This window comes from Oncorhynchus mykiss, chromosome 12, assembly GCF_013265735.2.
Source record: "Oncorhynchus mykiss isolate Arlee chromosome 12, USDA_OmykA_1.1, whole genome shotgun sequence".
Classification (NCBI taxonomy): domain Eukaryota; kingdom Metazoa; phylum Chordata; class Actinopteri; order Salmoniformes; family Salmonidae; genus Oncorhynchus; species Oncorhynchus mykiss.
In genome coordinates, this window is record NC_048576.1 from 3,204,021 (window position 1) to 3,216,541 (window position 12,521).

At 47.7% G+C, this 12,521-nt stretch overlaps 1 protein-coding gene across 1 annotated transcript in view; it reads left to right on the plus strand.

Annotated features, from left to right (window-relative positions):
* il11ra (interleukin 11 receptor, alpha) overlaps nucleotides 1-2,764 on the plus strand; it is a 111,251-nt gene extending 108,487 nt beyond the window's left edge. Inside the window, exon 12 of the mRNA XM_036936730.1 lies at nucleotides 1,868-2,764. The gene's annotated coding sequence lies outside the window, so the exon portion shown is untranslated. The remainder of the gene's footprint in view (nucleotides 1-1,867) is intronic.
* Nucleotides 2,765-12,521: the final 9,757 nt, after the last annotated feature.

Here is a 12,521-nt window from a genome sequence, read left to right on the forward strand (position 1 = left end):
CTGATCACGCGCCGATTGTAGGCCTGATCACGCGGCGGTTGTAGGCCTGATCACGCGGCGGTTGTAGGCCTGATCACGCGGCGGTTGTAGGCCTGATCACGCGGCGGTTGTAGGCCTGACCACGCGGCTGTTGTAGGCCTGATCACGCGCCGATTGTAGGCCTGATCACGCGGCGTTTGTAGGCCTGATCACGCGGCGGTTGTAGGCCTGACCACGCGGCGGTTGTAGGCCTGACCACACGGCGGTTGTAGGCCTGATCACGCGACGGTTGTAGGCCTGATCACGCGCCGGTTGTAGGCCTGATCACGCGCCGGTTGTAGGCCTGATCACGCGCCGGTTGTAGGCCTGATCACGCGCCGGTTGTAGGCCTGATCACAGATGACAATGAGTCTATAGGGAGGAGGTCAGACACCTGGCAGTGTCAGCAAGACAAAGGAGCTGATCGTGGACTATAGAAGACGGAGGGCCGAGCATGCCCCCATTCACATCGACGGGGCTGTAGTGGAGTTGAGAGCTTCAAGTCCACATCAAAAAGGATCTATCACGGTTCACACACACCAACACAGTCATGAAGAGGTCACAACAACACCTCTTCGTCCTCAGGAGCCTGAAAAAATTTGGCGTTGGCCCTCAGATCCTCAAAAAGTTATACTGCTGCACCATTGAGAGCATCTTGACTGGCTACATCACTGGGGCTGAGTTCCCTGCCATCCAGGTCCTCTGTACCAGGCGGTGTCAGAGGAAGGCACTAAAAGTTATCAAAGACTCCAGCCCCCTAAATCATAAACGATTCTCTCTGCTACAGCACAGAAAGCGCTACCGATGCACCAAGTCTGGAACCAACAGGACCCTGAACAGCTTCTACCCCCAAGCCATAAGACTGTTAAATAGTTAGTTGAATAGTTAACCACCTGGACTATCAATACCTCAATTACCTCGTACCCCTGCACATCGAGGAGAGAGAAAGGAAGAAGAGGAGAGAGAAGGGAAGTGGAGGAGAGAGAAGGGAAGAGGAGGAGAGAGAAGGGAAGAGGAGGAGAAAGAAGGGAAGAGGAGGAGAGAGAAGGGAAGAGGAGGAGAGAGAAGGGAAGAGGAGGAGAGAGAAGGGAAGAGGAGGAGAGAGAAGGGAAGAGGAGGAGAGAGAAGGCAAGAGAGGAACAACACATAAATCACATGTAATAATGCCTTTCTCTGACAGACAGGCCCTGCATAACATAATGACAGAGGCCGGGTGATGAATATAGAGAAGACAGACAGACAGAGAGACATATATTATAGTTAGGGTTGTAGTAAAAAACAACTCCTCTTCATATATTATAGTTAGTTCCTCTTCCCGTTTTGTTACTCATTGGGTATTTATTATTACTTTTTGAACTTTTCTATTATTTCTCTATTTTATTTCTCTCTGTGTTGTTGGGAAGGGACCTTAAGTAAACATTTCACTGTTAGTCTATACCTGTTGTTTACCAAGCATGTGACAATATGTGATTTGACTAACCCCAACTCTCATCCACCCACAGTACTACTGAACCCATCTGTGATATTTACGAGTTGGTGTGAAGATGGCTTTTGTGGCCTCGTATTGTAGACTCGTATTGTAGCCTCGTATTGTAGCCTCGTATTGTAGGCTTGTATTGTAGCCTCATATTGTAGGCTCGTATTGTAGCCTCGTATTGTAGCCTCGTATTGTAGCCTCATATTGTAGGCTCGTATTGTCTGTCCGTCCGTCCGTCCGTCTGTCTGTCTGTCTGTCTGTCTTCCTTCTCTATATCCATCAGCCAGCTCTGTCATTATGCAGGGTCTGTCTGTCTGTCCGCTTCCTTCCCCCTTCTCTCCTCCTATCTAACCTCCTCCCTCCTCTTCTCAGCCTAGGTTGGCCTCTCCTCTCAGCCCTTATAGGGCCCCTTGTCTCCACCAGGCCACACCCCCAACAGATGGGTGCAGCATCCACACAACACGACCCACAATCCACCATGCTACCCGCAAGCCATCTGGGACGTGTGCCGTGCCTGATCGCTGCCTGCCAACGAACAGACATGTTGAAACCAATGACTGACTCCTCCCACTGGAGTTTAACATCATCTGATTGGCTATGAGGCTCAATACTGCGTACTGTACAGTATGGAGCACCAACTAACAACATACCTGTCCTCCTCCCCTGAACTTCACTGACCGAACAAGGTATAGGTTCTGGTCTCTACCTTTCACATAGTTTTCCTTTCTGTGTACCTGATGATCTCATGGTCCTTCATTCATTTCAACTGTAAGAAGCATCACAGGGCATTATTGTAGAGACCGATTGGCATTATAAACTGTTTTAGACTGTTTATGAAGAGGGTATAGACAGATTGGCATTCTGCAGAATAGAGACTGCAATTCAGAGGAGAAGGAACGGACTGCAAACAAGGCTGCTGCTATTGGTCATTGGATGAAAAGGAGGGAACAGAGTTCGGCCATATCCATGCTGGCCAATCACTAGCAGTGTCTGGATGAAGTCATAACTTCCTGTATATCTGCATAGTTGCGTTAAATGAGTCAATGGAACACAGATGTTTTATTGACCAGACTGGAACACATTCAACAATCTGATCTAACAAAATAGATTTTCGTCAAATCTGTCATGATTTATGTATTGTAACAAGCCCACAATGTGGTTACTTACAGACTCCACCAGACTAGACTAGACTCCACCAGACTAGAGTAGACTAGACTCCACCAGACTAGACTAGACTTCACCAGACTAGACTAGACTTCACCAGACTAGACTAGACTCCACCAGACTAGACTAGACTCCACCAGACTAGACTAGACTCCACCAGACTAGAGTAGACTAGACCAGACTAGACTCCACCAGACTAGACTCCACCAGACTAGACTAGACTCCACCAGACTAGAGTAGACTAGACTAGACTCCACCAGACCAGACTAGACTCCACCAGACTAGACTCCACCAGACCAGACTAGACTCCACCAGACTAGACTCCACCAGACTAGACTCCACCAGACCAGACTAGACTCCACCAGACTAGACTCCACCAGACCAGACTCCACCAGACTAGACTAGACTCCACCAGACTAGAGTAGACTAGACTAGACTCCACCAGACTAGACTAGACTAGACTCCACCAAACTAGACTCCACCAGACTAGACTAGACTAGACTCCACCAGACTAGAGTAGACTAGACTCCACCAGACTAGACTCCACCATACTAGAGTAGACTAGACTCCACCAGACTAGACTAGACTCCACCATACTAGAGTAGACTAGACTCCACCAGACTAGACTAGACTCCACCAGACTAGAGTAGACTCCACCAGACTAGAGTAGACTAGACGCCACCAGACTAGAGTAGACTAGACTCCACCAGACTAGACTCCACCAGACTAGAGTAGACTAGACTAGACTCCACCAGACTAGAGTAGACTAGACTAGACTCCACCAAACTAGACTCCACCAGACCAGACTCCACCAGACTAGACTAGACTTCACCAGACTAGAGTAGACTAGACTAGACTCCACCAGACTAGACTAGACTAGACTCCACCAGACTAGAGTAGACTAGACTCCACCAGACTAGACTAGACTCCACCAGACTAGAGTAGACTAGACTCCACCAGACTAGACTAGACTCCACCAGACTAGACTAGACTCCACCAGACTAGAGTAGACTAGACTCCACCAGACCAGACTAGACTCCACCAGACTAGAGTAGACTAGACTCCACCAGACTAGAGTAGACTAGACTCCACCAGACTAGACTCCACCAGACTAGAGTAGACTAGACTCCACCAGACTAGACTAGACTCCACCAGACTAGAGTAGACTAGACTCCACCAGACTAGAGTAGACTAGACTCCACCAGACTAGAATCCACCAGACTAGAGTAGACTAGACTCCACCAGACTAGACTCCACCAGACTAGAGTAGACTAGACTCCACCAGACTAGAGTAGACTAGACTCCACCAGACTAGAGTAAACTCCACCAGACTAGAGTATACTAGACTCCACCAGACTAGACTAGACTCCGCCAGACTAGACTAGACTCCACCAGACTAGACTAGACTCCACCAGACTAGACTAGACTCCACCAGACCAGACCAGACTAGACTCCACCAGACTAGACTCCACCAGACTAGACTAGACTCCACCAGACTAGACTCCACCATACTAGAGTAGACCAGACTAGACTAGACCAGACTAGACTAGACTCCATCAGACTAGACTAGACTCCACCAGACCAGACTAGACCGGACTAGACCAGACTAGACTAGACCAGACTACCACTACCCGTCTGTGTGCCTTTCTCCCATGGTCTGGAGGTGTAGAGGATTGACATCTACAGAGTCCCAGCCCTGACAACCTTTACAGTCACATGACCCCTCCCCCCCATGGCCAAGACATCTACAGAGTCCCAGCCCTGACAACCTTTACAGTTTCATGAACCCCCCCCATGGCCAAGACGTCTACAGAGTCCCAGCCCTGACAACCTTTACAGTTTCATGACCCCCCCCCCCCCATGGCCAAGACATCTACAGAGTCCCAGCCCTGACAACCTTTACAGTTCATGACCCCCCCCCCCCCCCCCCCCCTCCCATGGCCAAGACATCTACAGAGTCCCAGCCCTGACAACCTTTACAGTTACATTACCCCCCCTCCCCCCATGGCCAAGACAACCTTTACAGTTCATGACCCCCCCCCCCCCCCATGGCCAAGACAGACCAATAATATGGTGACCCTCTCATCGTCACCCATTATGAGAGGGATTTAAACATTTCAGATACAACCAGCATTACATCAGTTCTCGTCCCTCCCATTTCCCAACATCACACAGTGTTATTCTGCTCTAAATGACAGTGGTGTTATTTGTTGGTTCTTTACATCGCTGTGTAGTCATGTGAAACACAACGTGCCTTTGTTCCAACTTCCTTTCTGAGATGATTTCACAACTGTAATGTTCTCTCAAGCTATTACCTATGCATGGATCCTATTGAAGCTTGGTGTATGTTGTATTCTATATTATATTAACCAACAGAATGAAATAGTTCCTATATATTATGTCTTTTTTTGTTGTTGAGATCTTTAGCTAAACTGTTATCTATGCACCATTCCCCAGTCAATGATATGAAGCTCAAATACAGTATGTACATATTTCCCAGTCTGTATATTCGTCCCACATGGCACCCTGTTCCCGTAGTGCTCTAGCTTTGACCAGGCCCATGCAGCTCTGGTCAACAGTAGTGTACTCTAATAGAGATTAGGGTGCCATGTGGGAAACACGATCATGTTGTTTTCATGATTCATAGTAATTAATCATATTTTGTTTTCTGTTTTCTGTGATAATGATCAACGGAAAGTGATTTGTCTCATTGATAATCAAAGTGAACATAAGCAATGTATGATTTTAAAAATTCAAACCCTGATTTAATAGCAATATTTCAAATCCAGGCGAGTTGAACTTCAGACTTATAGATGTGTTTGTGATGGATAATGTTTGCCCTACCTCTAACAATACATTGTGTTATCTGTGCCAAAGCCTTGCTATGCATATAGAAAATGGCAACTTTTACATGAGTCATGAGTCATCCCCTAGATGTCCTTTAGAGGTCATCCACCGTTTCCATAACATACTGAATCCTACAGCTGTCACCATTCAGTTTCCAAAACACACTGAATCCTACAGCTGTCACCATTCAGTTCCCATAACATACTGAACCCTACAGCTGTCACCATTCAGTTCCCATAACATACTGAATCCTACAGCTGTCACCATTCAGTTTCCAAAACATACTGAATTCTACAGCTGTCACCATTCAGTTTCCATAACATACTGAATCCTACAGCTGTCACCCTTCAGTTTCCATAACATACTGAATGCTACAGCTGTCACCCTTCAGTTTCCATAACATACTGAATCCTACAGCTGTCACCATTCAGTTCCCATAACATACTGAATCCTACAGCTGTCACCCTTCAGTTTCCATAACATACTGAATCCTACAGCTGTCACACTTCAAGTAGAGTCAGTACAAGTTATACACAAGATATCCCATCAGACTATAGTAGCATTGAGACTCTCTGATTTGTCTGACAGTCACCTGAGATGGTGACACATGGTTGACAATGGTGTTTTTACCTGACAGTACTGTAGGGACCAGGTTGAAGAGGGTTAGGGTTCTTGTGATGGTTAGGGTTCTTGTGATGGTTAGGGTTCTTGTGATGGTTAGGGTTGTTGTGATGGTTAGGGTTGTTGTGATGGTTAGGGTTGTTGTGATGGTTAAGTTTGTTGTGATGTGGGGTAGTCTACTGGTGTTGTCCACATGGTCCTGTGGTGGGGTGGTGGGGTAGTCTACTGGTGTTGTCCACATGGTCCTGTGGTGGGGTGGTGGGGTAGTCTACTGGTGTTGTCCACATGGTCCTGTGGTGGGGTGGTCTACTGGTGTTGTTCACATGGTCCTGTGGTGGGGTGGTGGAGTAGTCTACTGGTGTTGTCCACATGGTCCTGTGGTGGGGTGGTCTACTGGTGTTGTTCACATGGTGGGGTGGTGGGGTGGTCTACTGGTGTTGTTCACATGGTCCTGTGGTGGGGTGGTGGGGTAGTCTACTGGTGTTGTTCACATGGTCCTGTGGTGGGGTGGTGGGGTAGTCTACTGGTGTTGTTCACATGGTCCTGTGTTGGGGTGGTGGGGTAGTCTACTGGTGTTGTTCACATGGTCCTGTGGTGGGGTGGTGGGGTAGTCTACTGGTGTTGTTCACATGGTCCTGTGGTGGGGTGGTGGGGTAGTCTACTGGTGTTGTTCACATGGTCCTGTGGTGGGGTGGTGGGGTAGTCTACTGGTGTTGTTCACATGGTCCTGTGGTGGGGTGGTGGGGTAGTCTACTGGTGTTGTTCACATGGTCATGTGGTGGGGTGGTGGGGTAGTCTACTGGTGTTGTTCACATGGTCCTGTGGTGGGGTGGTGGGGTAGTCTACTGGTGTTGTTCACATGGTCCTGTGGTGGGGTGGTGGGGTAGTCTACTGGTGTTGTTCACATGGTCCTGTGGTGGGGTGGTGGGGTAGTCTACTGGTGTTGTTCACATGGTCCTGTGGTGGGGTGGTGGGGTAGTCTACTGGTGTTGTTCACATGGTCCTGTGGTGGGGTGGTGGGGTAGTCTACTGGTGTTGTCCACATGGTCCTGTGGTGGGGTGGTGGGGTAGTCTACTGGTGTTGTTCACATGGTCCTGTGGTGGGGTGGTGGGGTAGTCTACTGGTGTTGTTCACATGGTCCTGTGGTGGGGTAGTCTACTGGTGTTGTTCACATGGTCCTGTGGTGGGGTAGTCTACTGGTGTTGTCCACATGGTCCTGTGGTGGGATGGTGGGGTAGTCTACTGGTGTTGTCCACATGGTCCTGTGGTGGGGTGGTGGGGTAGTCTACTGGTGTTGGCCACATGGTCCTGTGGTGGGGTGGTGGGGTAGTCTACTGGTGTTGTTCACATGGTCATGTGGTGGGGTGGTGGGGTAGTCTACTGGTGTTGTTCACATGGTCCTGTGGTGGGGTGGTGGGGTAGTCTACTGGTGTTGTTCACATGGTCCTGTGGTGGGGTGGTGGGGTAGTCTACTGGTGTTGTTCACATGGTCCTGTGGTGGGGTAGTCTACTGGTGTTGTTCACATGGTCCTGTGGTGGGGTGGTGGGGTAGTCTACTGGTGTTGTTCACATGGTCCTGTGGTGGGGTGGTGGGGTAGTCTACTGGTGTTGTTCACATGGTCCTGTGGTGGGGTAGTCTACTGGTGTTGTTCACATGGTCCTGTGGTGGGGTAGTCTACTGGTGTTGTTCACATGGTCCTGTGGTGGGGTAGTCTACTGGTGTTGTTCACATGGTCCTGTGGTGAGGTGGTGGGGTAGTCTACTGGTGTTGTTCACATGGTCCTGTGGTGGGGTGGTATTCAGTCTGGTTGGATAATGTCATTATCTATAAAGGTAAGAAGTCGATTGTTTGTTTGAAGAGAAACTTCAAGTCTGTTTCATCACAATGCTCTAAACGTCTTACCAGAAACAGGCTGACAGATTCTTCTGGAGCTGTGGTATCATCTCTGCCTCATGTTGAAAAGGAGGGAGACCTTAGCCTTGATTTTCAGTTTTGGTCCGAGGGCCACACCGGGATTTTGAAATTCAACGGAGGGATGTATTTTTTGTGGGACTAATTGTTTGTTATAATCAATTTGCGGAGGTCTCCCGTGTGGCGCAGCGGTCTAAGCTACTGCATCGCAGTCATTACAGACCCGGGTTCGATCCCAGGCTGTGTCATAGCTGGCCGTGACTAAAAGACACATGAGGCGGCACATAATTGGCCCATTGTCGTTCGGGTTAGGAGAGGGTTTGGCAGGCCAAGATTTCCTTGTCCCATCGCTCTAGTGACTCCTGTGGCAGACCAGGCGCATGCACGCTGACACGGTCGCCAGGTGTACGGTGTTTCCTCTGACACATTAGAGCAGCTGGTTTCCAGGGATAAGCGGGCATTGTGTCAAGAAACAGTGCTCCTTGGCTGGGTCGTGTTTCGACCTTCGCCTCTCCCGAGTCCTTAGGGGAGTTGCAGTTGCAGGACAAGACTTTTACTACCAATTCGGATATCACGAAATTGTGGAGAAAAAAGGGGTAAAAAAAAATATATATATTTTTTTATGTCTCTTGAACTGCTCGCGGGCCGTACTTTGCCCCCCCCCCCCCCCCCCCCCCCCCCCCCTTGCTCTAAGGTACATGCAGGGCAGGACCTCACAGGAGCCGAGTACAGGCACCTTAAATGTTCAACTGCTTGAGCTCTTGTTCCTGATGTTGAATATTATCTCAAAAGTGTTGTGGAGCTCCTGCAGCTAAATATAAGCAGTACTGGAAACCAACATGAGTACCGACACCTATTTCAATCCATGTCAAGCACTGGGTTATATGTAATAGCAATTGTCTTACTCGTGAGAATAGGACATCCTATCACAGGACACTGTCACAACACAACATGCTTGTTTGTTTGAGGCCCTTTTATTATTGGTAAAGACAAACCATTTATTGGGAAAATGGGATATAATTGTGAAAAATTGTATCAAATCAAATTGTATTTGTCACATGTGCCATATAGAACAGATGTAGACTTTACTGTGAAATGCTTACTGACGAGCCCTTTACCAACAACGCAGAATTACAAAGTAAGAATTGAATGGTAAAGAAAATGCAATTGAATTCTGCATCGTTCTATTGTCTTTCTAGTATCAATGTTCCACCAAACTCCATGTCAGGTCAATATAATAATATGCATACTCTGGTCTGGATCTTGATATACTCTGGTCTGGATCTTGATATACTCTGGTCTGGATCTTGATATACTCTGGTCTGGATCTTGATATACTCTGGTCTGGATCTTGATATACCCTGGTCTGGATCTTGATATACTCTGGTCTGGATCTTGATATACTCTGGTCTGGATCTTGATATACCCAGGTCTGGATCTTGATATACCCAGGTCTGGATCTTGATATACTCTGGTCTGGATCTTGATATACTCTGGTCTGGATCTTGATATACCCAGGTCTGGATCTTGATATACCCTGGTCTGGATCTTGATATACCCTGGTCTGGATCTTGATATACTCTGGTCTGGATCTTGATATACCCAGGTCTGGATCTTGATATACCCAGGTCTGGATCTTGATATACTCTGGTCTGGATCTTGATATACCCAGGTCTGGATCTTGATATACCCAGGTCTGGATCTTGATATACCTTGGTCTGGATCTTGATATACCCTGGTCTGGATCTTGATATACCCTGGTCTGGATCTTGATATACTCTGGTCTGGATCTTGATATACCCAGGTCTGGATCTTGATATACCCAGGTCTGGATCTTGATATACCCAGGTCTGGATCTTGATATACCCTGGTCTGGATCTTGATATACCCAGGTCTGGATCTTGATATACTCTGGTCTGGATCTTGATATACCCTGGTCTGGATCTTGATATACTCTGGTCTGGATCTTGATATACCCAGGTCTGGATCTTGATATACCCAGGTCTGGATCTTGATATACCCAGGTCTGGATCTTGATATACCCTGGTCTGGATCTTGATATACCCTGGTCTGGATCTTGATATACCCAGGTCTGGATCTTGATATACCCAGGTCTGGATCTTGATATACCCTGGTCTGGATCTTGATATACTCTGGTCTGGATCTTGATATACCCTGGTCTGGATCTTGATATACTCTGGTCTGGATCTTGATATACCCTGGTCTGGATCTTGATATACTCTGGTCTGGATCTTGATATACCCTGGTCTGGATCTTGATATACCCTGGTCTGGATCTTGATATACTCTGGTCTGGATCTTGATATACTCTGGTCTGGATCTTGATATACCCTGGTCTGGATCTTGATATACTCTGGTCTGGATCTTGATATACCCTGGTCTGGATCTTGATATACCCTGGTCTGGATCTTGATATACCCTGGTCTGGATCTTGATATACCCTGGTCTGGCTCTTGATATACCCTGGCCTGTATGCCAGGCTCTTGATATACCCTGGCCTGTGTGCCAGGCTCTTGAGATACCCTAGCTTGTGTGCCAGGCTCTTGATATACCCTGGCTTGTGTGCCAGGCTCTTGATATACCCTGGCCTGTGTGCCAGGCTCTTGATATACCCTGGCCTGTGTGTCAGGCTCTTGAGATACCCTGGCCTGTGTGCCAGGCTCTTGAGATACCCTGGCCTGTGTCCCAGGCTCTTGATATACCCTGGCCTGTGTGCCAGGCTCTTGAGATACCCTGGCCTGTGTGCCAGGCTCTTGAGATACCTTGGCCTGTGTGCCAGGCTCTTGACAACTTCTTATGGAATTGCCTTTAAGCTTGAAAATGACATTGGAGTTGGCAAAAGCACAGATCTGGGACCAGGCTATATACAGTGCCTTCAGAAAATATTCAGACCCCTCGACTTTTTCCAAATTTTGTTACGTTACACCCTTATTCTAAAATGTATAAAATAAAAATGTACATAAAGTACCAGTCAAAAGTTTGGACACACCTACTCATTCAAGGGTTTTTCTTTATTTAGACTGTTTTCTACATTGTAGAATAATAGTGAAGACATCAAAACTATGAAATAACACACATGGAATCATGTAGTAACGAAAAGTGTTAAACAAATGAAAATATATTTGAGATTCTTCAAAATAGCCACCCTTCGCCTTGATGACAGTTTTGCACACTCTTGGCATTCTCTCAACCAGCTTCATGCGGTAGTCACCTGGAATGCATTTCAATTAACAGGCGTGCCCTGTTAAAAGTTAATTTGTGGAATTTATTTCCTTCTTAATGCATTTGAGCCAATCAGTTGTGTTGTGACAAGGTAGGGGAGGTATACAGAAGATAGCCATATTTGGTAAAAGATCAAGTCTATATTATGGCAAAAACAGCTCAAATAAGAGAAATGACAGTCCATCATTATTTTAAAAACATGAAAGTCAGTCAATACAGAAAATTTCAAGAACTTTGAAAGTTTCTTCAAGTGCAGTCGCAAGAACCATCAAGCTCTATGATGAAACTGGCTCTCATGAGGACCTCCACATGAAAGGAAGACCCAGAGTTACCTCTGCTGCAGAGGATAAGTTCATTGGAGTGGTATTTCAGTTTTGATGTCTTCACTATTATTCTACAATGTAGAAGATAGTAAAATGAAAAGAAAAACCTTTGAATGAGTAGGTGCTCTAAAACTTTTGGTCGGTAGTGTATATGTCTTGGACCAGGCTATATATGTTTGTCTGTATCTTTTCTGTTGACAATTTATCAGTGTATCATATTTTCTTTATTTCTTGATGTGCATAACTGTTGGCTGACCAGCCGTGCTTGACTTGGGCAGGAGCTCTGTTGGCTGACCAGCCGTGCTTGACTTGGGCAGGAGCTCTGTTGGCTGACCAGCCGTGCTTGACTTGGGCAGGAGCTCTGTTGGCTGACCAGCCGTGCCTGACTTGGGCAGGAGCTCTGTTGGCTGACCAGCCGTGCTTGACTTGGGCAGGAGCTCTGTTGGCTGACCAGCCGTGCTTGACTTGGGCAGGAGCTCTGTTGGCTGACCAGCCGTGCCTGACTTGGGCAGGAGCTCTGTTGGCTGACCAGCCGTGCTTGACTTGGGCAGGAGCTCTGTTGGCTGACCAGCCGTGCCTGACTTGGGCAGGAGCTCTGTTGGCTGACCAGCCGTGCCTGACTTGGGCAGGAGCTCTGTTGGCTGACCAGCCGTGCTTGACTTGAGCAGGAGCTCTGTTGGCTGACCAGCCGTGCCTGACTTGGGCAGGAGCTCTGTTGGCTGACCAGCCGTGCTTGACTTGGGCAGGAGCTCTGTTGGCTGACCAGCCGTGCCTGACTTGGGCAGGAGCTCTGTTGGCTGACCAGCCGTGCCTGACTTGGGCAGGAGCTCACTGGAGCTGAGTACCAGCACCTCAAATGTCCCTCTTATCGAATATTAGCTCAAATGTATTGTGAAGCTCCTGCACCTGAATATAA